The following is a 24,893-nucleotide window of genomic DNA, read 5'->3' on the forward strand; positions in this document are numbered from 1 at the left end:
ATTGCTGAGGGGTACACAGGATCAGCCATGTCCAGTGTCACTGGAAATAACCTAGGTCTACAAGGCTAACCTTAAGTGTTTTAGGGCAAGAAAGGAGCTGGTACCAGATTTCTTTTAAAAATAAGATAAATATTTGTTAAACTGTTCTTTATTCAATCAGTCACAAAGATAATTTAGATATTGCTTGGGAAAAAATTGTAAGGTCAACAAATCAAACCAAACGACCAAGGGCAATGCCTTTTTTTTTTAAAATATTATCATTTGGAAATCCTTCAACACAAGATGTCCAAGAGATAGCTTGGCTTTCTAATATCCTTTGTCTTACACGGAAATAAAACCATGCGTCAGAAGGCACAATCATGCTCTTCCAATGTAGGATGGCATATTATGTAAATTAATCATGCACACAAGGCTGGTATAACCTGCACAATTGCCAACTCGTGTCTGGGGAATGCTACCATCCGAATTGTGTAATAAACATTCTATGCACAGTAAATGGGGCACAATAGCTGGGAGAATGTGTGAGGAGGAAGACGCTGAGGATGGATTATAAAATATCTTTATGAACATTAGCACAGCTGAGAAGTTAGAGTTTTTGGCCTTACTCTTTTGACAAAGTGTCTTTGTAGTGTGGCTTCCATTGTATCCTGTCATCCAGATGCACATGGCAAATTGACAGTGTACACAGCAACACCTTTCCTAAACACATTCCCTTAAAAATATAAAGTAGAAGACACAGGCAGCAATAGGCACCAGCAACATCCAGTCTGGTCCTTTGAGCTTTCTTTGACTTCTGTAACATCCCTCTATTGCACTAGTTGTGTTTGATAGAAAACCTCCATGCTGTCACATAATTATTTTGAGCTCAGTGTGACCAGGTGTATATATCACCATTCCCCAAAGCAGAAAGTCTTTTAGGTTTGCTTTTTACATTTCTGGTTTTTTCTGGTGTTTATTTATTTTTTGGAGTGTTTATGTTTCAGAACTTACATATTATTACTTGAGGCATCTTGCCAGGTTTCTACTGTTACCTCCTTTGGTTTCCACAATTTGCTTGTTCTTAGAAGTCAGCAAACTCCTTTGTTTTTGCTTTCCAGAGAATGCATTGTGATCCCCCCTTTTCATTATGGTGGGGGAAGGGTTAATAGCTATTAGCACGTAAGCTTTCCCTTCTAGAATCTGAACGAGCTTTTAAAATTTGTTTTCCCTCCCTGAATTTATAAATATTTTAATCAATAATGTATCTATTATTTCCCAAGTGAGCCCTAAGGAGTATGTTTGATGGCCTCGCACAGCCATTCCAGGAGAACAGACCCTCTCAAGCAGCTGACAACAGTGAGCCCAGCTCTGTTTCCCCTCTCCCGAGTCCCTGCACTTTTAGGTTAGCCAGCAAAGGCACACTCGCTCCATCACTGGACCAATGAAATTGATGTTTGCAAGGTCCCTCACTCCCTTTTGCTGAACTTGCATTGTACTGTCCATTGCACACTCCATGCAATGCTAGCCTGGAACAAAAGCCAGTCATCAGAGGAAAACAGAGTCTGCCCTCCACATCATAATTGCACTTGATCAGCATCAGCTCTGCATCAATAATGAGGCAGGGGTCCAATAATGATGTTGGCAAGGAAACAACAGAGTCGAAACTTTCGTGGTTTCCATGAAGTGACTGTCCAAGGTAGAAACCCGTGCTTTGGATGGATTCTCCCCTTCTTTCTCATAATGTCACGGATGATTGAGAACCGGTGCCCTTTGCATTGTTTGGAATATTCCCTTCCCGTTGTTGCCTCTCATGCCAACCAGAGAACTACACTTGCTTTCATATATGACATACTTGCTTTTAAAAATCTAATTAAAACTTTCCTTTTGGTCCTTAGGTAGAAAGATGGCTCTGCTGAGATGGGCTCTTAATTAATGCACTGAGAGCCTGTGAGTCCCACCTCTCAACAGGAATGATTGACGTCCAAGGATACATAAATTACACTAATTGAGCTCTGCCTCTACATAGACTTTCCTGAGCCAACTCATCAGAGAAGCTAGGTGAGTAGACCAGCATAAAAAGTTACTCGATATGTTCTATGCTTTCCCAGAGGGTGGAGAAGGTCTTTCCAGGCCATTGCACATTTACAAACACAGAAGGGAGCTCTTTTCTTCAGTTTTAAGATGTAGGTTTTGTGTTGCAGGCTTGCTTTTTTTTTATTATAAAAATTAACATTTTAACATAACCATTTAAATTTGAATAATCGCATTCGCCTTACATGTTCCATGCAGCAAGACTTGCAAACCAATCACAGTATGTAAAAAAAAAATCACTTGGCATCATTTGTTGATATTAAATTGTGTTGCATAGCAACCAGTGCATATGCTACGAGGAGATTGTTTGAAATCAAATCCAATCTTAGTCCTAGAATTTAGTTTTCAGAATTTACCTATTTGTAAATAACCTAACCCCCAGTTTTAGCCACAGATTATACTAAAATGTTTTATTTCATCCTGAAATGGATGGATATATTAAGACTCCTACTTGCCTGAAATCTAATAAATCATTTGGCATAATCTAGTAGTTTAATAATCTGAAGTAAAACTCATAGATTAGGTCTATTTGCTTTAGGTGAGGATATATTAAACTATGTTAGACTCTAAGACATTAACTTATTTTTAAATCATATTACCTTTATATCATATTACTGAAATATATTTATTACTCAAAAATATAAATAGGACTTGACCCTTATTGCATAAAAATTTTAAAAGAAAAGAGGGAGATACTATATTAAGGAATAACTAAACATAAACTGCTATCATGAAATGAATATTAGTGTGAAAACTAGCAAAATAAGGAAATACGTAGACATTAGAGACAGCAGTTTAAGTTTAGAGACATCAAAACATGACAAAACCTAAATACCCATTAACACTAGACAAAAACTCCACAGAAAGAGATAGGAGCTGATTCATGGAACTCGGGGAGCTGCAGTCAACGAGGCACAAGAATAGAAGGAATTGTTCTAGAATTTGAAGTTTCCACAGTCATTAGAAGACCATGTGCCTCCATTATATCTCTCTTTTTCTGTCCCACAGCACTTTACCTAACCTGGTCTTCCAAGAAAAACCTGGAGCCTCACTTAAAATACAACCATAAAATAGCTACCTCTTTATCAAAAATCATAGTTACCTGTGAGAAAAATCAGAAATGGAGTAAAAACTGAGGCCATATCAACAAAAGACATAAAAATTATAAGCCGCCTTTATCATTAGACTGGTTGCTTTTCTGGAAGATGTTTCATAAATTAGTGGCTAAATGTATCCAGATATAATACATCCAACTGCATGAGGCATACATAATTTAGCATTGATTATAGTAAAAAATTATACTGGTCTAACTGACCAAGAGACCTATGCCCCCAAAGGTTAGCGTTTACTTTCCTATTCTGTAATTGTGTGTCCGTAACATCCATCCACCTCAGATTTTATTCTAGGTAAGGTGTGATGCTTGAAGAGGTTCTCTGTGAAAGTATACTGGAAATGACTCAACTCCCCCAGGAGCCTGTGAGTTCAATAGTTATGAAGAGGTGCTTTCACAACGAGGGCCACAACTCTCACATTCATAGAAACATTTATTACTAGGAAAAAGTGGCCACATGTTCCTAATGTTAGTAGATAATCCTATCTGAATTCATTATTTTTTAAATTTAGCTGACAGAAAACTTGAAGTACATTTCACAACACCATGTTGATAATACCCCAAGATAAAAGTATATAAAATACTTCAAGGGTATTACCCTTTTCTTCCTATGTGTTGGATAATTATAGTGCTGACGTCTGACAGAAGGCTATAAGTCATTACCAAATGAAGCAGTCAGCACTATGATGAGCAGGGGCCACCTTGCTCCAAATGAAACCATTAACGTAATAGCCTATCACTCAAGCTAATAAAATCAGCTCTTACTCTCGTCTATCTTGAACATGGACCACCGCGTCCAAGTTCCCAGTAGCTGCATTACGTTACACTCACACAGTGAACATGAACTAAGCTCCTGTATACACACACACACATACACACACATACACACACACAAACACACACACATACACACACATACACACACACATACACACATACACACATACACACATACACACACATACACACATGCACACACATACACACACATACACACATACACACATACACACATACACACATACACACACACATACACACATACACACATACACACACACATACACACACATACACACATACACACACATACACACCACACACACATATACACACATACACACACATACACACACATACACACCACACACACACATATACACACATACACACACATACACACACATACACACCACACACACACACACACACACACACACACACACAACAATGAAACATCAGTGACTGTCTGTCATTTTCAAAATAGAACATTCCCCCGTGCTTGGTGCTCTGGTAATTTTTAGGTATCCTACAGTTTCATTTAGAGTTCCTGTGCTCCTTTATATGAGCAGCTGCACATGTTAACATACCATTGCTGTTTGATCTCTGGGTTGAATACTTGGTTGTACATTTTTTTTAAATTGTGTGGTTTTTGTTTTTAAATGTTTGTTAGATTTTAAAGAAAACATATATAGGGAAAAGCAAAAATGCACTTTAATAACTTTTTTGTGTTATTGCCTGCTTTTATCATTTTAACTTGAGAAATGATTTTCACGGTTAGGAGAACAACACAGATATACTCACAAGTTCCTTTTCTCCAATACAGATACTAATTTTAATTACTTAACTTTTGCACAGAAATGTATATCCCCTTAAACATCTGTTCGTCATCTTTTATTTCCAAACAAATATTAGTGAGGATTTTCAATAATAATTGAGCTAAATTGTAAAAGAAAATGACTTTCTAGGCATTGTGGGTTACCCCTCTTATAAGAACAAATCAAAACACAGTGTGTGTGTGTGTGTGTGTGTGTGTGTGTGTGTGTGTGTGCATGCGTGAGTGTCTGTGTGTGTGTCCATGTTCAGGTGGAATATACTTGTAAGCACCACTGAAAAACTGAAACAGAGAACATGGTCACAGGTACTTCATAGATATAAAAATGTTCTTGTTAAGAAAATGACATTAGAGGAAATATTTAAATGAGGTTAAGGGAGGAACCTGGTGACAATCTATGGAAGAGTTCTGTTCCTAGCCGGGGGCGGGGGGGGGGGGATAGCACATGTAAATCTCTTTAGCATGAGCAGGAAAGTAAGAGGAAACCAGTCCAATTATCACACACCACTGCCATAGTTCCTATTCTCTGTAGAAGTGATGTTTCTAAATGACATTTTGAGAAGTGAATAATTTGAAGACAAATATGATCTGAGGTATATTTTGTTGACATATGCAGGTATGTGTTTCGTTGTGACTTTTGAGCACACATATACCATCATATTTGCTCTTACTTTCCAGGCCCGCTGTCCTGCATTCTTGCTTTTATTCTCTTGCTGGTCCCTTTTCTTCTCTTAAAGGACACCCCTTGTTGTTACACTGAGGCTATAACAGAGTGAGAAAGGCAGAAAGGAACGCTTGCTAGGTGATTGATTATCCAAGTGACAGCTGACAGCACTTTGGACTAAGATGGTTGAGAAAGAAATAATAATATATTTTCTATTTTTACATGAAGAAGGTACATAGAGAAGACTCTTAGGAACATGATGTCATAAGCCCATTTTGACCTATTAAGTGTTCAGTTGGAAACTTAAGGCAAACAAAACAAGATATATGTCCAAAGTCATGTCCAGACTCACACTGTGGCTTTCTTTCATCAATGCTCCTCTAAAATCAAACTATTTTGATTCTTTTTCCTATTGGTTATTTTATTTATTTACATTTCAAATGTTGTCCCCAGTACTGGTTCCCCTCTACAAACCTCATATCCTATCCCCCTCCTCCCTGCTTTATGAGGGTGCTCCAACACCCACCCACCGACTCCTGCCTCACTGCCCTAGCATTCCCCTACACTGGGAGGCCAAGCCCCCACAGGACAAAGGATCTCCCCTCCCGCTGATGCCAGATAAGGTCATCTTCTGCTACATATGCAGCTGGACCGTGGGTCCCTCCATGTGTACTCTGGTTGATGGTTTAGTGCCCGATTCTTATGGTGCTTCGTTCTGTTGTACAGCAAAATCAGAAATTCCTTGCTGATCTCTTCCCCTCATCCATCTTCCCGAAGGATTGTTCTTATTAAAATGGGCAAACATGATAAGTTTAGTATCACATTGAGTATAGTTTTAAAAGTGTGTGAGTGCCCTTGCACACGTGGACATGCGCATCTGTGAAGTTATAGATGTCCCCTCAGCAGACTCTCTCCACGACTGTGCTGCTGTGCCCAGCTCTTACATGGATGCTGAGGGACCTGAGCTCACGATTGCCAACACCTTAAATGCTGATCCCTCTTCCCTGTGTCCCTCAAGATTTTTAAGCATGAATTAAATTATTATTAAATTCAAAGATGAATTTAAGGAAGCTCAGTAAGTTTGAATGCTATAGTATACTAAAATAGATACAGATAAAATGTCCAAGTCATTTCTCAGAGACTGATCACTCTGAGATTTTCCACCATGAGAAAGTTCTGGGTTCAAATCCCTACCGATAGAAAAAGCAAACAAACAAAAAGTATTGAAAGCAAAATGCTGGGTAAATGCTATCACCTACTTATTCTTTTTTAAAGATTTTCTTTTATCCTTTTGCATGGGTGTGCATTTACTTGTGTGCCTTGTGTATAGTGGTGGTGCTGGAGAGTATGCTCATGGAAGCCAGAAAAGGGTATCCTGTGGACCTACAGTTCATAGGCAGTTGTTTGGGACCTGATGTGGATGCTGGGAGCCTATCTCTGACTCTCTGCAATGGTAGCACTTGCTCTAAAGTCCAGAGTTTTCTCTCTAGCCCCTCACTTACTTATTTATTTTGAGATCCTCAGTAGACTTTTCAAGTTTTCACATGTGTGATCTATGCCTTTATTTATTTACATTCATTTTACAAATCCATGCAGGTATGTACTTTTCCTCCTGTTAATTTGGTTGATAATAAAAACGTTAAACTCTCAATTTGCCAACACATATTCTTTGCTTTGAGATATCAGGCTACTATTTTTGTGTCAAAATTACAAATTCCTAACACATATTTCCTCCACAATTTTGCTAGTGGCAGTTTGTACAGTAGCCAGAAGGTAACTAAGGAAACAGATTTTTCATGTTTTCAGAGGTAGATGTACCCGAGATGGAGCATCCTATGTACATGCAAAGAGGAGGCTGTAAAAATAAAATATGTTAGGTTGGATAATCATCTATAACGTTAACAGTCCAATTGCTTGTCATGAAGAGGAAGGTTGTGCTTTAATTAAGCAATAAGACATGACAGGGTGTAAATTATGGAGTAATAATTCTTGTCTAGTATATTGTTAGACAAGAGGCCAAGAGCCAGATGTCATTGCTTATACCATGATAAAATTATTATACCACAATTTCAATCTAGAACATTGCAAAATAATTCTAAAATATCCTGCGAATAAGCTGGCTAAATTAAAAATATCTATTAAGCATATTTCTTAAACTCTAAATTAGAGAATGCCTACTCTGTATAGGATCCCCAACATTAGCATTTACCTGTGTGAGAGAGCAGAACAAGAATATATAGTAAAGGTAACTTAATAATTGATTATTTGGTCCCTAGTGAAAAGACGCATTGATTTTTCAGATCAGAAATGACGATGGTTACTAACTTTGGAAAAAATTAAAATGATTCCCTTTGGACTGTTTTACTTCATGAAGCAGAATTAACTAACTAATAAATCTAACATAAATCTTGAGGAAAAAATACACATCCCTGAGAAAACTTGACAAGGGGTGGAGTCGATTACAGGACTTTGGGCCCTTTTGGAATGATGTGATTTGTTAAATCTTATGCTTCCCCCGCTACATGCCATTCTGAAGATCTCCTTTTGTAAAGACATTAAAACAGATCTCTTATCACAGGAAAATACATTGTTTGAAATGGCACCTTTTTTTAATAAGGGAAAAATTCATTTCTGCCCACTCAAAAGAAAAGTGTTTGAGGGAGAGTCTGTGACTATAATAAAAAGGTCTCTCCTTTTCATCCGCAGAGCACTGTGGCAAGCAGTGTTTCAAAAGAAGATTTTCTTTTTAAAGTTATTGTATTTTTGAGCCTTTATTACCAACATTGTATACATTTAGGATGGTTGATGTATTAACAAGTTCAGCTTCCTTTGTGGCTGTTGCAAGGTGAATGTCATGCTACACTTCAGAATTTCAGGGCTGTCTCTTTTAAGTTAATGTGCTTAATCATCAAATTTGATCCCTCTTGTACATACAAGTAATAGAGGTTGCTTAATATAGAGATCAAATAATAATAGATGAGGTAATTTTAAAAGGCTGTAGAAACACACTCATTCCCTCCAATATGCCTGCTAATCTAGCCCAGAATTATTATTTTATTCAACTGGATTAATAGTTGTGTCTTCCATTATCTCTTATATAAATATAATCCCTGCTATGTTCAAAGAAATAGAATCCAAATTATCAGCTATGAAACTCTTAGCAGAGATAGTCAACCCATTCAGTCTAGGACTGTTGAGTGTCTGTCATTGTTCATTCTGAGAGCATCCACTCTGGGCTTTGGTTAAGCATCTTCCTTTAGCTGCACAACCAGTTGCCTATCTTTACAAGCACTATGACAGAAAGGAAGTCCTGCAGTGTGACACAGAAGCAGTGGCTTTATCATGTCCTGAACTAATTGTCGCCCCTACAGAAAAGATCCCATGATTGTGGGATCATAGATAACAGCTGTAAGCAGCCCCCTCCCTCACCGGGGATTTATTCTAGACCAGGCATGCCGTATGTGTATTGGGGGTATTGATGGGCTACCTCCGTCCTGATCGCTAAATGGCAAGGGAAGAAAAGCCCGACACATATGTTAAGGACACAGAAAAGAAGACAAGACAGCCAGTGTCTAAATTGGGAGCATAGACATGAGCCTTCTGCCTTCTAGTCAGTAAGACTACATGTCATCGTCATCTAGCATCTGAACTGTCACCTATCTCTTCGTAATGTCATTTTATAGATTATTACTTCGGTCTTTGTCAAATTTGCTATTTTGAAAATCTTCCTCAACCCCCACTCCTAATTTCTTTCTTATGTACTCAGTTGTTTGATAGTGTCTCGGGATGACCACCAAATGGGATTCTCTGCACCAAAACAGTATATCAGAAAGGACACCATCTGCAACTTCCCACAAGGACATTCATAATAGAAGTTCTTGAAATGCCTTGTTGGATTCAAAGTGAAATGCAAGTGTCAATCAAAAGCAAAATAGGGAAGCTGATGTGTTTTGTCACACATAACAGAGCTGTCATTTCACACTTTTGGGTAAGAGTCACTAACAAGGTGGCTGCAGAGTTGGGTCAGCAGTGAAAGCCCTTGGTGCTCTTGTATAGTACGGCCACTTCCAACTCCCATTCCAGGCCATCCGACACCATCTTCTGGATTCAGTGGGCAGTTTCATGCAGATGGCGAACATACATGCATGCAGGCAAGCAGTCAAATATGTAAAATAAAATAAGCCTTTTAGATTTTAGTGAAAAAGACCCAACAATCATTATTGGCGCAGCCCTACCTTTATTTCCCAACCCTCTGCTTCAGAGACAGCATGGAACTGAAGGCAACATCATGAAAAAGTCAATCCACTGGAAATCACTAACTTGGTTTCTGAAATATAAGAGCATATCAGTTTTACTTTAATACAGCATCTAATGTGACCAAGGTGGAGAGGGAAGAAAGCGTAGCAGAAAAACAATCAACTAAAAATAGCTTAGTCGCAGAGAAACACATGGCAAGACAGAGTCCATCTCTTGGAGTGGGTTCAGACCTTGCCCTGCAGCCACTCACAGTGCAGTGGACTAGTGCTCCTAGCTAAAACCTCCTGTCAGATGGAGAGAGGATATAATTATAGCTCATCTGCAAAGTATGTATTGGCTTAGTGCATAGCATACTATTTAATGAAACAAGATAATAATATTCAAGTCTTGAAGTACATGGGGGGAGGGCACGTGGGAGAAGCAGGCACAAAAGCAGGAAAGAACTAAGCTCCATGTGCACAAATTAGCACGGAGACACCTGAAGGCAATCAGATCTACACCTGGTGCTCAGGGAACTCTAGGTCAGGTGCTCTTGGTGCAGAAAGACTTTCAAAGTGGGGAGGTTGGTCGGGGTCCCCTATAATCAACTACTCAGAGAGCATAAAAGAGAAAAATGTCTCCCTCACTAGAGCAAGGGCTGTGCACCCTCGTCTACTGGGTTCCCATCCCTGCTCTCCATCATTCAAAACAGGCAGGCAGCAGGCTGTGCAGATGGAGATGAGGCAGCCAGAGTCCGCATGGAGCGCTGTAGATCTGGCTAGTTGTCTAGTTAACAGCCAGCTCTTTTTGGATAATACCCACAGTTGTGTTGCAAAAGTGAAGGGGGGGGAAGGAGAGATGCATATGAGCTTAGTAAATAAAAAAGTTTGTACAGGGTGGCATAGGTCTTGGACCGTTTCCGGATACTGAGACTGAAGATTACTCAGACTGACTTCCACTGCAGCAATCGACAGCATGGACGATGAACTGAAAGGACACTGTGGGTCATCACACCGGTGTAGATCCCTCCGAAGAAATGCTGTGGGCGCTGGTTATTATTTGTGTGCGTTTGTTTGTTTTCTTGCTTTGAATAAGCAGATGGCAGGGTGGCTTGGAGACTTCCCAGCTTGTCAGACCAACACAGGACAGTACATACAAAGGAGGCTCTGAGTAACTGTGTGTACATCAAAACGATGGGCTGGGATTTCTCAGCCTGCAGGCAACACTAGAGATTGATCTCCAGTTAATAGAAGTTGGAAGTTCATTAGGTAGCAAAGCAATCTGAAGAATCAAGCACATGCGTTTGAGAAGTGTGCTCCTTGGGAGAAAAAAAAACTGTTTACTCATTTATCTCATTTGTAGTATTGCAGATCTAAACTATGACCTCACATACAGTAAGCGAGTGATCTATATGGAGCTATATGACCATCCCTCTTTATTTTACATTTTATTTTGCATGGAGTCTCACTAAAACGTCCAAATTGGCTTTGACCTCACTTTATAGTCCAGACAAACCTTGGACTTGTAAAATATTTATCTGACGTAGTCTCCAAAGTTCTTAGGACCATGAATATTTATCTGACATAGTCTCCTAAGTTTTTAGGATCATGGCATCCCAAGCACAACTTAAAAATACTGTTTGTAATAAATACAGTATTTATTGGTAGATATTCAAGTTATACTTTAGGGTCTAAATCAGATTACTGATCACAAAAATCCAGTCTGATATAAAGACCAATTATCATCCTGGCATAGGACACAAAAAGAGAGTTGGAAGTGTCTGTCTCAGCAACAGGGAAGAATAATGATGAGCAATTATATCACATTTAATAAGGCTTTCTACTCGCTGGATCTGTGTTCTAGGTCCCAATGACAAATGAGATAATAAAGCTATACTCGAGTTGGAACAAGTATAAAGTATATTTTTTAAGGACAGTACACAATATGTGAATTGGATGCTCCAATAGAGAGAAAGCATTAGGTTGGAAGATGAAGATGTTTCCTAAATGAGAAACATGGAGGAATATGTCTACCAAAAATAGATGACCCCTCAAAAGGCAAAGGAAAGACACTCCAACAGCAAGGGTGATCACATAGGAAAGGTGATTGGGATGTTGTCCTACTTACATGAATATGATTATCAATCTGGTGTGGATGAGTCATAGTCACTGACAGGAAGGCGAGTAGACATCAATAGGTTTATATTCTTGGAGATCGTGTTGCCAGATTCACATGGCCACAACCACAGTTCTCACTGCAGAACTGGACATTCTCAAGTGTCCCTGAGGGTCCAAGAGCAATTTATGTATATGATTCCCATTCGATTTTTTTCATAATCACCTTTGATCAATACAACATACAACCTGAGAAAATTATACTAGTGTTGGCTACTCTGTGGGATCAAGGTCCCCTTGGCCCTGCATATTGTTAACTTGTCATGTTTGTTGGTTTTAGAAAATCAACTGTAAAGCACAATGCTGTCTACTTCCTGCCAGTGAGTTCTTCCTGGTTTCTTTACTTAACATTCTAGATACCAGTAGCTTGGGAGTTCTATTGCTAAAGGGACCATCAATTAGAAGTAGATCCCTCTTCAGTCATCCACATATCCAAGCACAAGGTTTTGTGTACTGCCTGTATTCTAAGAATAATTAAAGGGGAGGAAAAATGTTTCCTATCTTGTACCTTAAAATTACAAATTGTCACATTCATTGTGACTTTTAGGAACTTTTCAAAAATGGTATAAAGACTCTCTTCTTATACAGTCCTTTTAAACATTTTTACTAGAAAATTAAAATGAAGAAATTATTTTCTTGGTGTAATATGTTCTGGGAAAATAATTCAGATTCTTGTAATCATAAGTCAACCACAGCCTTGATGAACTAAGGAGTTTGAGTCATCTGCTTAGAAACGGGACTGTGCTCACTGTGCTAGGATGGTTTGAATCTAAACAAAAGTTGAAGTGACTATTCGGAAATCAATTCATTAAATTAAATGCTAGTATGCCTCATTTGGCCCAAAACAAGCAATTTCGAACTCTAAGGTGGATTTCAGGAGATACCACATGTCTTTGGCTATGGCCTCAGAACCCAGAATTCCAGGCTTTACCCACAGTGATGTTTTTCTCCTGCCTTTCCCATGCCTGGTGTACAGATGTGAAGACAAGCAATTACCTGAAAAGACAAATGGCCAATCATGCCTTGGTGGATCTTCCTGGGCTCGATGCTAGCACTGTTTATAGCACTTCCCATGGGTCTTTCTTGGTCTTGGGAAATATCACCCCTGATTGCTGCTCTGATTGTTAAAAGGAAAACACAGTCTAATCATGGAAGCTAAATTCCTTTCTTGGAGATTTGTGATGACGTAGAAAGCTCTAAATATCGTTAGAGAGCCTCTATGCCAGAATTGGCCACTGATCAAGAAATGGGGCGAGAAATGCAGGTACATAGACATAAAGCTATGGACACTGGGCGGCTGCAGACACCAGGTCCTGCATGCATGTATTCCCTAATCAAGAGATAGCGTGCTCTCTTCCTGTGAAACAAAGGAAATGTCACCTCCTCTTCTGCCCAGGAGTACAGATAGCGGAAAAAAAGCAACTGCAGCTTATAGAGGAAGGGAGACCCGTTTCATTGTGCTCCCATTTATACCAGAATGATTCCAATAAGAATCATTTCATAAATTGTTGAATACATCTTCTGAAGTCTTTTCTCACCGAAACAACAGAGCTTATTATCACATCTCTTTTTAGAAAATGGAGCAACCGAAGCTTATGTAGCAGGTATGCTGGCAGGGTGAAATTGTACCCTGTGTGCATCAAGGTGGCCAGTGAAGGCAACAATAGTAATAAGAATGATTAAACCCTGTCGGCTGGGGTTAGGATTTTAGAGCCTTTCTGCCTCGTGACAGGCTGTGACAGTCAAGTGGCACTGAAGCAGAACAAACTCCGGTGGCAGTTTGCTGGGAGCTGTGCAACTGTCAAAACTGTTGCACAAAAGCAAATGTTAGGGACAACAACCAGCAGAGTTTGCAGCCTGACTACTGACGGCTAAAGCGTGTTTACGGGAGAAGTCGAGGTGTTCTCCCTTCTGTGATCAGGCACAGGGCCGCCTAGACCCTTCTTTTCAAGCTGGGTGTCTTGTCATCGTTCCGCAACCCAGCAAAGTACAACCAGAGATTGATAATGCTCACATGCGATGCATGTGTAATTTATAAAATTTATAAAGTGTTCTAAAGTTGTCTTTAGAACAATCATATGCAGCCAATAAAATAGAAACCTTGCCTCCGTGTGAAATCTAGTCCCAATTATGTGGCTTGTAAGAATAGGTTACAGAGCGGATGTAAAGCTGCCATCACGGATAGGGTGAATACTTCACACCCAGAGCTCTAACAGTGAACTTAGCATTGCCACCCGTTTCCTGAAGAGTTGAAAAAAAATTACTTTGCACCCATGTGGCTTCACAGGTTTTTATTAGAAGCCACAATAGACACTTTTCACTAGCAGTAAATGAGAAACCTCTCCACTCTGTAATAACACAGGGACAGTGTCTCAAGCTCCATCATCCTGGGGGAATTCTTCCATGGAGTGTCTGTGGGCTGCGAGCTAGAAGGGGCTGCCCATGGTGTTGCTGATGACGGTGGACTCAATTTGAGCATTGTGTCATATTTGTGCTTGAAGGGAGTCCAAAAGAGAGGGTAGGATTCATGTCTGCATTCTCGCGGGTACAAGGTGCCATAGCTCTTCTGAGGTCACATTATATAGGTGTGATAGACACTAAGAATTGTTCCCAGATCCTAAAACCAATTTCGCTCTCTGAGAAAGCTAATCTGAATGACCTCATCCATGCACTGCTATGAGCTTCAACAAGCTGATGTGCTTAGCACAATGATGTTTAGAGTCCACAAGAAAAGTTCCTACTTATATCCGATTAGTAAAAACAATGGCTATTCATTTATAAACTACCTCTTCAATGAAAAATGACCAGAACATACTCACAGGCCCCAAATAATTCATATGCCCAGTGATTTAGAAGTTTCATCTTCCTTACCTGCAGCTGAAGAGGCAAATGAAATCATTCAACGTTTACTGCTAGGGTAAAGAACATATTTTTTAAAGGGGTAGTAAATTACCTTGTGCTGGAAGCCTCTACTTTCTGGCCTTCATCACTGCCAGCTCCTTCTGTTTACTTTGATCAATGATTTGCAAGCTACTATTATTATTTATGTGTTCTACAATTACAGGCAGTGACACCTCCCCTTCTCCAGCCCTAAGCCACAAATGTGAAGGGAATAAATGCTGTTTATTATGACAGCCTGCCTTTTGTCTGTGGTACAATGACAAACTGCACCCCTGACAGCTTGCTACCAATTTTTACTACTGCTCCCCCCCAACCCACTTCTCAAGTGTCCCGAGGAACACGAAACAATAGACAGAAGCAAGTGGAAAGGCAGTGTGAGGTTCAGTCGCATTCTTCTGCCTCCCAGTGTGCGCCTTCCTTCGGGGACCTGTATTGGATGAGGGATGGGTGGCTCCGTGATATGTGGAAGGTTTAAAGTTTCTGTGTATCTTTGAACTACAGGGAAACAAGACTTCTTTGCTCATTAAACCAGAAGCTTTAACACGTCAGCATTAACTTTTTACGTGTATTTGATTTGAAAAATGGCAGTCGCCAGTAAACAGGGAGAGGGGGTTCACAGACATACGTCATTCGGTCAGGGAATATTTTTGTTTCTTAGCCCAAAGGTATTTATCAGACATGAAGCCAAGTGATTGGAAGGACGGAAGGTGGTTGAGTTTTCCAAAAAGCCTGCACTAATGAACTTTCTGATCTATGTTAAAGCGATGTGCATGCTGGCTAACTGCACTATACGGAGCAGAATAGATTAATAAATAAAAGGGTCATTATGGATTTTATAGACTCAACTTTGAGTTCAGAGTAGGCTGGTAAATACTGGACTGCTTTCCTGTAGTCAGATCAGAAAGGCACAGGTCTCATAAGAAAAGCCACCACTTAAATCTCACTCCACAGATTTTTAATTCAATGAAGTTCTCTTTCCTTTTATTATTCCATCCTCTGGAATTTCTCTCTAGAAGGAATATTTTTCTTTCTAGAAGTATTAAAAACAAAACTGGCTGCGTATTACCTTCAAGTGTCTGTTTTAGGAAACACATTAAAAAATCAATACCAACTCCCTGTATTGCTTAACAAATCTTTTATAACTTCCAAAAAATGTTTAAATGATTTATCTTCCTTCCTTGACAGAAATTCCTTTGCTTAAAACTTCAAAATATAGTTTGACATTTAAAATCGGGCGGGGGCTGAGGCAGATTGTGAGTGGAAAGAAGAAAATTGATGAAAATAAGTTGACAAACCCAGTTAAAATGGAAAATTAAGTAATGTGTAATATTCGATAGTCTAATCACTGTAGAGTGGCATCAAATCCAGCACACCGCAATACTGAAAATGAATTTTTGGGTTTGGATCCAAAGACTTCCAAACTAAGACAAAAGATAATGTTCAACTGTATGTAAAAAAGACTACTTTTAAAATAAAACTTTAAAATATTTTGAAAATACCACAATAAGCCAGAAACGACTGGTCAATGTAAAACCAAAGGAAAGTTCGCTACCAATGACACCTGGAAAGCATCCATTGACAGAGATGATAATTGAGGAACTTTTCAGCAAATAACAACCTTGTGGACTATAATAATTAAATGGACAGAAATGCAATTGGACGAAGCCAAATGACAGTGAAGAGCAGGTCTGAAAAATTCTCATGGAAAGTTTAAAAGGGGGCTGGAAACATGGCTTGGGGTGGGCATGACTCGCTGCTCTAGCAAAGGACTCACGTTCCATTCCCAGCACCCAAATGGAGTCTCACAATCATCCACGACATCAGTTCGGGGGAGTCTGATGCCCTCTTCTGACCATCAGAAAGCATTAAGCACACATGGTACACAAATATGTATGCAAACAAAACAAACATACACATAAAGTGAATGCATCTTTTAAAAAATAAAAGTGACTACAGCAAGGATCTGAACAGCCTGAAATAGGATACCTCTAGTCAATAGATTTGTGTGTATGTATGTACATGTATATACATATATAGGTAATATATGATATGTATACATGTATGTATATATAAATGTATGCATTGCATGTATATGTGTTCGTAAATGTATACATATGTAGTATATACATATATGTTTGTGGGTGTATATATACAAATGTATATATATGGTTGCTGGGAAAGACAGTATAAGGAGAAATTGATAGATAATCAATACTTGTCACTTCTAGGGTATCCTTGCAGAGTTTAACTGGATGGGATATTCTTCTTACTCATGAGGATACAAAAGCCTGAATGGCTAGGGGTTGGCTCAGGGTCCCCTTACCAACATTACACAGACTGGAATAACTCTGAGGCTAATGGTCTCAAAACTTTTGACCTCCATCTGACCAACAGAAAACATACATCTCTTTCTTACTCCAGGAAAAAAAAATACAGAACTATTCATAATTTTGACAAAACAACTTTTTACCCAATTCCAGGATATAGATATTTGTGGACTACAGTCTCTGACTATAATAGAGTAAAACTAAATGGCAGTAAAATAATCTCTCCACCTCAAGAAGAAAAAAAATTAAACGAAATCCCAACGCATTGTAATTAATTGCTGGGTCAAAGGAGGAGAATCCCCAAATTAAGATTAGACATCATTTAGTGGTTAACTGTGCCATGATTATTTTCCCTAAAATAAGGTGCTTGTAAGTCACTCTTCTATTGTTTTTAAATAGCTAATAAAATGTCTAAGTATTCTCCCTAATTCCCTTTATTTTATTAATCTAGTCACTTAGGTACATCTATGTTGAATTTAATAGACCACAATTGGATAATTCCACACTCTTAACACAGAATTAATTTCATACCTTTGTAAGTATATATTACTTGTACTTTAATGTTTCCTAAGTTAGATCCATTATGATTATGGTGGTTGAATGTATGACCTAAAAACTGTCATTGATATCCTCCAGAAGTCACTTTATGACTTTGAGGGAGGAGGTAGGCATTCTTCATCCCACCCAAGAAGCTGGATAAGTGAAAGTTAGCAATTTCGGTCACCTAGCTGTTCTTTTATGATGTGCTTCCTGGGTTTCCTGCCCTCCTTCCCTTTTGAGAATCATGTGGGTGAGACTTAGCCTGGTGTTTTATTGTCTCCCTAAGCTTTAACCAATGTGATCATACATGTCTTTTTTCCTTCCATATATGTACATACACACACACACACACACACACACACACACACACACACACACACACACACACGGAGAGAGAGAAGAGAGAGATCTAATTCTATCTGTTATCTACATATAAACACTAAAAGTGATTTTTGACAAGATTGTTTTGTAAATTATCATTCATAGTTAATTTAGTTCATGCTTTAATTAAATTACTTTAAATATCACTAAATTATCATTTGCTCAGACAAGGCTATGGTTCACTATTTTATTGATCTTTTTATTTTTGTTATCAATTACGCTAAACTGACTGAAAAAAAATCTCATCATTATAAGCCATAGAGTATATTATCATTGTCATGGGTATTGATGGAGAAAATAAAATCAAAGTGTGTTCATACAGGGGAGATAAAGCATGTCTCATACCTGCCAAATAAAGTAAATAACAACATTGAGTAGTGACATTTAGGAGTGAAATCCAACAAGCACGTGAATTGTTCTGGAAAGATTAGTTGGGTCATTTCCTGTCTGTGCACAAGATAAACACAGGTCATTTGTGGGCCACAGTTTGCTATTAAATAAGGTGGGGAAATAACTTTTATCTTCTGACCCATATCATTAATAATGGATATACTAGGGAAAAAATGGCCATTTGGAAGGTTGATTTAAAAATAACATTTATTCTTCTATCATCCACACTCTATGAAATGTATTCATGTAAAATGTATATGTAATTCTAAGACCACATCTAAAGTGAATGCATTTTTAACAACCACATTATAATCATTTTGTTTTACACCTCACAGTTGACTTTCAGAAAGTCTACGTAAAGTTTACTATATGTTTTCTGCTCCTTGCTAACTGTTTCCTGTCAAGTATACCTACGCACTAGATAACATACAATGTGTATCCAGGTTTTGAGGAAGATTGGAGACTAGTTTTAAATGTCTAGCACATGTCCTGGCATGCAAGGCTTAAAAGTTAAAACATGTATCTACCTGTCCAACATATATGTAGCATTTGAGATATAACTTATCTCCCCTCTTAAATAGTATTTCAATAAAATGGTTCTTCAGCTTAATCCTTTCAACAGATAGGAACAGAGACCCACAGACAGACATTATGCAGAGAACAGAATACCTTGGAATGATCTGCCTGAAATAGGATAGTCAGGGCTCATGAAATCCCAAGGAAGAGGAGGGAGAAAAAGTTTAAGAACCAGGAGAAACTGAGGATATCAAGGAAAAAAGGGGGGATCTACATCAACAAGATCAAAGCATGTATGAATTCAAAGAGACTCAGGAAGCATGCACAGAGCCTATATGGGTCTGCACTGGGTCTTTGACATATATTATGACTTACAGTTAAAGACTATGGGGTTCTTGTGTGTGTGTGTGTGTGTGTGTGTGTGTGTGTGTGTGTGTGTGTGTGTGCATATGTGTGCCTGAATGGATGGTTCTCTGTATCTTGTGCATTCTTTTGAGGTCCTTTCTTCTCTTTGTTTTGTCCAAATCCAGTGCATTCATTTTTGTTTTATCTTATTATATTTTATTATCATTCCTTTAGAAACATATTTTTTCTTCTAATAGAAGACAGAAAGGGACTGGGTCTGGACAGGAGGAGAGGTGGGGAAGAAATGAAAGGAGTAAAGGGAGAGAAAACATAATCAGATTATATTATGTTAGAAAACAACTGTTTTCAGTAAAAATGGAAGAATGATTCTTCAGAATAATATATTTTTTTCATTGTCAAGTTGCAGGGGCCAGTTTTCAAGCAAGCCTCACAGGATAAGTTCCCATAAGCAATTCTTCATGACCAGCACATTGGAAGAACACACAACTCCCTCTCTTCACTATCATACTTCACAATAAAGCATAGCTCTCACACTAAAAGAAGATTAAGGAATCACCCAAAAATACCTCCTGAAATATCCCAAGGGAGCTGAAAGGCCATATGCATTTAATCTAGGTGCTTAGTATGAACTAAAGTCTATAGACTGGACAGCTTATACCTCAGTGCCAAGCATGTAACAGCACTATAACATAGACTTACATGATCGCATGAGGAATACAACTATTTGAAGCATACATGTATTTATTTAAATGTCACCTGGAATTTCCCTGATTCCTCTCCTCCATACTCCAAGCTGCTTCTGGGAGTATTGATGTTTAATGCATCATCCGCTCAGATAGAAAAGGTCAGTGTGAATGGAGTATGCCATGGTTTGAAGACTCCATTAAAATGGCAGTTGATTTGGGATGACTGTTTTGCCTTAGGCAAAAAAGTCAACTTAAGTTTAGGCCCAACTAATGACAGTGCTAAGAATTTAACCTGAGCTGAATTCCAGCTCCCCAACTTTTGGGTGAGAAGCAAGAACTAACAAAAGTCTGTCTTTTCTACAACATCAGAAGTGACAGGACACTTCCACAAAAGTATCTGGATATTTACCTCATCATAAACATCCACAGTCAATGCCCACTTGGCTGCAGTAATGGTAGAAAGGTGCACATGGAAAATGAGCAAAGTTTTGGGCTACTTTGGTATGTATGTATGGAAGTATGTATGTATGTATGTATGTATGTATGTATGAATGAATGTATGTATGTATGTATGAATGTATCTATGTATGTATGTATGCATGTATGTATTCATCAGAAAACTGCTGGCTGGAGCTGGAGAAATGGCTCATAGATAAAGAACACTCGCTGCTCTTCCAGAGGACCTGAGTTCAGTTCCTATCACTCAATGCTAGATAGGTCAAAATCCACTAGAACCTCAGCTCCAGGGTGATAAAATATGTTCTCCCTCCATGGCCACTTACATTCATGTGTACATACCCACACAGATACACGTACATAATTAAAATAAATAAGTGAAACTTCAATACACACACACACACACACACACACACATGAGTGTACTGGAGAGATAGCTTCGCACATAAGAGTGATACTGCTTAGTCATAGGTCACACCCAAGATCAGTTCCCATCAGGTGGCTAAAAAGCACTTGTAATTCCAGCTCTGAGAGTTTGATGCCCAATTCTTACCTCCATCTGCACCAGAACACACAAACACACACACACACACACACACACACACACACACACACACTACACACACACACAAAGAAAAATAATAAAAAGTAAATCTAAAACTACTTGTATTCAAATATCAGGGAGCACAACACTATGAAAGAGTGGCTAAACCTTTAGGGTTCATGTTTTGCTCATTTCTTAGCAAGCTTATGATTATGAAAGATGAGGTGTTCATAATTGGTATGGAACTATGAATTTTGCTTTAATGACTCAGGCCACATCTGCCCAATTGTCAGCTTTTCTATGGTTCTTGAGCTAAGAATTTTCAAAATAGTTTTTATAAGATTGGGGTGGGGGATCAAAACAAAAATCATACTTTGTGACATGTAAAAATTAGATGGTGATCCAATTTACACATATCCAAATCCAGTCTTGATGGAATCTAGCCACATTTATCACGTATGTGTGTGCATTTGCTTTTTGTTTTATCTTCAGAATTTAAAGAACTACTACAGACTCTATTTGCACGACAAATTCTAAAATATTTGTAATTCATAACACAAAAAAAGTTGGACAATCCTGTCTTACATGATGAGTATCTCTTTTAGCACTGAGTCAAGCTAATTCCAAACCAGAGTCAAATTTATAAGGAAAAAGAGTCAAGTTACTGTCCATTCTAAGAATTTAATTTGGGAACATCAATTTGAGTTTTCATTAAGTTGTAACTTCCATGAACACAGAGATCATGTGGGCATATATGTTGGCAGAACTGCTACAGAGCATTTAGATATGACTTTCTGTAGTGTCAGTATTTGGTGCCTACAATGATTTTGCCCTACTGAAGAATATAAATGAATAAGTTTCATATGACTGATTTATTGGTTACATGTAGTCAATGACCCTGACTTGACCCGACTGTATCCTAACATTCTACTCTTCTTAAAGGAAGATTTTTTTTTCAAGTGGAAAATTCAAATTGAGATTTCATTCATCATGTATTTCATCGCCAAAAAGCAACAATTTCACATTAACACATTTAAACTGACCTGATAGTTCTTTTAAAAGACACAATGTAAATCAGGGAGAGATTCCGGATAGTGGACAGGCATCATGGAAGGACCAACTCATCTCTAAAAGGCCTTTACATACTTTTGACTTCATGACACAGACAATCCTACTATGGAATTAGATGCAACAGTGGATTAATTATTTATAACAAAATAACAATACATAACAATAACACAAACTATTTTGGGGTGTACATGCTTTAAGTAGTCATCTTTGAAATTTAGAGTTATAGTCTTTTGTCTGGTCATCACACAACTGTTACGTTTGTAAATCAATAATTACTTACCTTTTCTTTTTTTTATTATTAACTTGAGTATTTCTTATATACATTTCGAGTGTTATTCCCTTTCCCGTTTTCTGGGCAAACATCTCCCTAATCCCTCCCCCTCCCCTTCTTTATGGGTGATCCCCTCCCCATCCTCCCCCCCTTTCCGCCCTCCCCCCAACAATCTAGTTCACTGGGGGTTCAGTCTTAGCAGGACCCAGGGCTTCCCCTTCCACACTGAATTACTTACCTTTTCAACAGGGTAAGAATTACTTTTTAGCAACCATTCCATATATCCATGTTTATCTAATGGATAATTAGCATGAATATGTGACTTTGGCTATAGTATGGAAGCTAGTGTGTTGGTACCAGCCTTTAATCTCAAAGCTCTGAAAGGCAAAGGGAGTCGGATCTCTGTCAGTCATTTCAAGGCCATCAAAGTCTTCATGGTGAGTTCATAGCTAGTATAACAGGTTGAGACCCTGTCTCAAAAACAAAAAGTGATTTTTTTCCAGACTATCTTTGACAGTACACACTGTTCATTCTAGCATTCAGGAAACATAGGTAGGCAGATCTCTGTGAGTTCAGATCCAGCTTGGTCTACCTAGTGAGTTCTAGGCTTACCAAGTTAACTTAGAGAGACCCTGAATACTATACTATATGATTTAGAGATCAATGCCTAAGCTTCATGACTTCTCTCTCTTAATTTTCTGCTTTTGTTGTTTAACACTGATCTTTACAGGTGATACAGATTGTTTTGTTTATTTTGAGACAATATCCTGCTATTTAGCCCAATCAGACCTCAAAATAGTGATCATTCTGCCTCACCTCAGTGTACCATCACTCCTGGGAGAGAGCTCTTTGTTTGAGTTTGCAGCCTGATGGCTTGGGAAATGTTACCTATTGCGTGTGAAGTTAATGTATGTAGAATCACATTGAGCAGGAGCTGTGATATGAGGTCCTCTGGGTATGATAACAGAAAAGTGAGATTATTTCTTACTTCATAAAGCATCGCTTCTTTCTTGTTCATTTGAAAACAAATGAAGCATTCGCAAGATTACCGTATCGATATGAATAATGACCAGAAAAACTTCTCATGAATCCCTGATTCCATGAATGAAGAATAAAAGTGAGAAATCTCAATAGGTTGCTAGATGTAGAATAATATTATTTAAGGGACTTAACAAATGGTGATTCCAGAAGAAGCAGTGACTTTGGGGAAAAACAGCTAGCTACTTTCAAGTCAAATCATCGTAATATATTGTTAAGCCTCCTTCAGCCATCAGTGAGCGTTGAAAAAAATCATAAATAATGAAACACAACAGATATATACTTATTTCGCAGAGGATGTGAAAATATGCTCAGTTTAAACTCCCAAACATCACTGCCAACATGATGTACAGTCGCCATCCTGGGGCGGGGGTGGGGGGGAGTAGGAAGGAAAGCATATGCTATCAATTCTATTATCTTCTGTGATTTAAGGCAGTGCACTGTAGAAGAGGGGTGAATATAGTCACATACATGCCTGCATTTGGATTTATAAAATGTCAGGTTATGTAGATGCCAAAATAAAGTGGACATGCAGAGAGTCAAGGAGGGTACTTTTCAGGAAGACTTTATAGGAAAGCAGCTTCCGTTCTGAACAGAGAACAATGATCTACTGGATTTATATCAGAAAGAACCGTGGTTCTGTGATCCTAATGGGAAGACCCAAACTATTATAATGATGCCGGGAAGTTTCTCCCCAGGTTCAGGTTCATTCAGACTCCAAAGTAGTGTCATTCCTGAGTGTGAGGAGTACTGTGCACCCTCACTGTGAAGTTTTGACTCCCTGGGGGGTAAGATCAGCGTCTTCCACCTAAGGATTCCTATGAATCTAATTTTTTTTATTTATTTTGTTTCAATTAAAATGTAATTATGCAATTTTCACATTCCTTCTCCCCGTTCAACCATCCTCTTTAAACCTTCTCCAATTCATATTCTCTTTTTCTTTATACTTTATTATGTATTTGACTAAATATATAAATATGACCTATTGAATCCTTTCAGTGTTGCTTATACGTATATGTTTTAGGGCTCACCCTTGCTCTTTGTTATTGGTTAATCAATTAAGGGACTAATCCCAAGAGAAGATTGATTTTCTCTGTCTTAGTAGCCATTAGTTAACTGTGGCATTGGTTAGTCATTAGTTAACTCTTTATCTAGGGAATGGGGCCACATGAGATTTAGTCATGCCAACTAGTGATATCATTTTCCAGGCCTTGTTTTAGCAACAATATTGGTGAGACTCCATGCATGTATTCTTTCTGGATATCTAGAAGATATAATATCCCAGCAAACTTCCTAGCCCTCTAGTTCTTACAATTCCCCCTCCCTCTGCTTCTTCTATGATATCCCTTTAAATGGTTGTTGGCTAATTGTATAGCGCCAGACATGATTTCCCTCCTTTGAGTGGGAATAAGGTCCAATTAGACAACCGTCGGTTATAGCTGAGATATAAGGTGATATAGAATACAGTTATTTACCCTTTTCAATCATTCCTTTAAAAAAATCGTGTTTCACAAGAAGCATTTTGGGTGCTTTTCC

The 24,893-nt window shown here is 38.4% G+C and overlaps 1 protein-coding gene and 1 long non-coding RNA gene across 1 annotated transcript in view; both read left to right on the plus strand.

The window, feature by feature from the left end:
• Erich1 (glutamate-rich 1) overlaps window positions 1–24,893 on the plus strand; it is a gene marked incomplete at its 5' end in the record, with an annotated part of 52,793,804 nt that overhangs the window by 20,197,650 nt on the left and 32,571,261 nt on the right.
• The window catches only part of LOC148000552 (uncharacterized), a 299,008-nt gene continuing 276,118 nt past the window's right edge, over window positions 2,004–24,893 (plus strand). The window contains exon 1 of the long non-coding RNA XR_015639891.1: window positions 2,004–2,037. This is a non-coding gene — a long non-coding RNA (uncharacterized LOC148000552). The remainder of the gene's footprint in view (window positions 2,038–24,893) is intronic.

This window comes from Rattus norvegicus, chromosome 16 (genome assembly GCF_021556685.1).
Source record: "Rattus norvegicus strain SHRSP/BbbUtx chromosome 16, alternate assembly SHRSP_T2T, whole genome shotgun sequence".
In the NCBI taxonomy this organism is placed as follows: domain Eukaryota; kingdom Metazoa; phylum Chordata; class Mammalia; order Rodentia; family Muridae; genus Rattus; species Rattus norvegicus.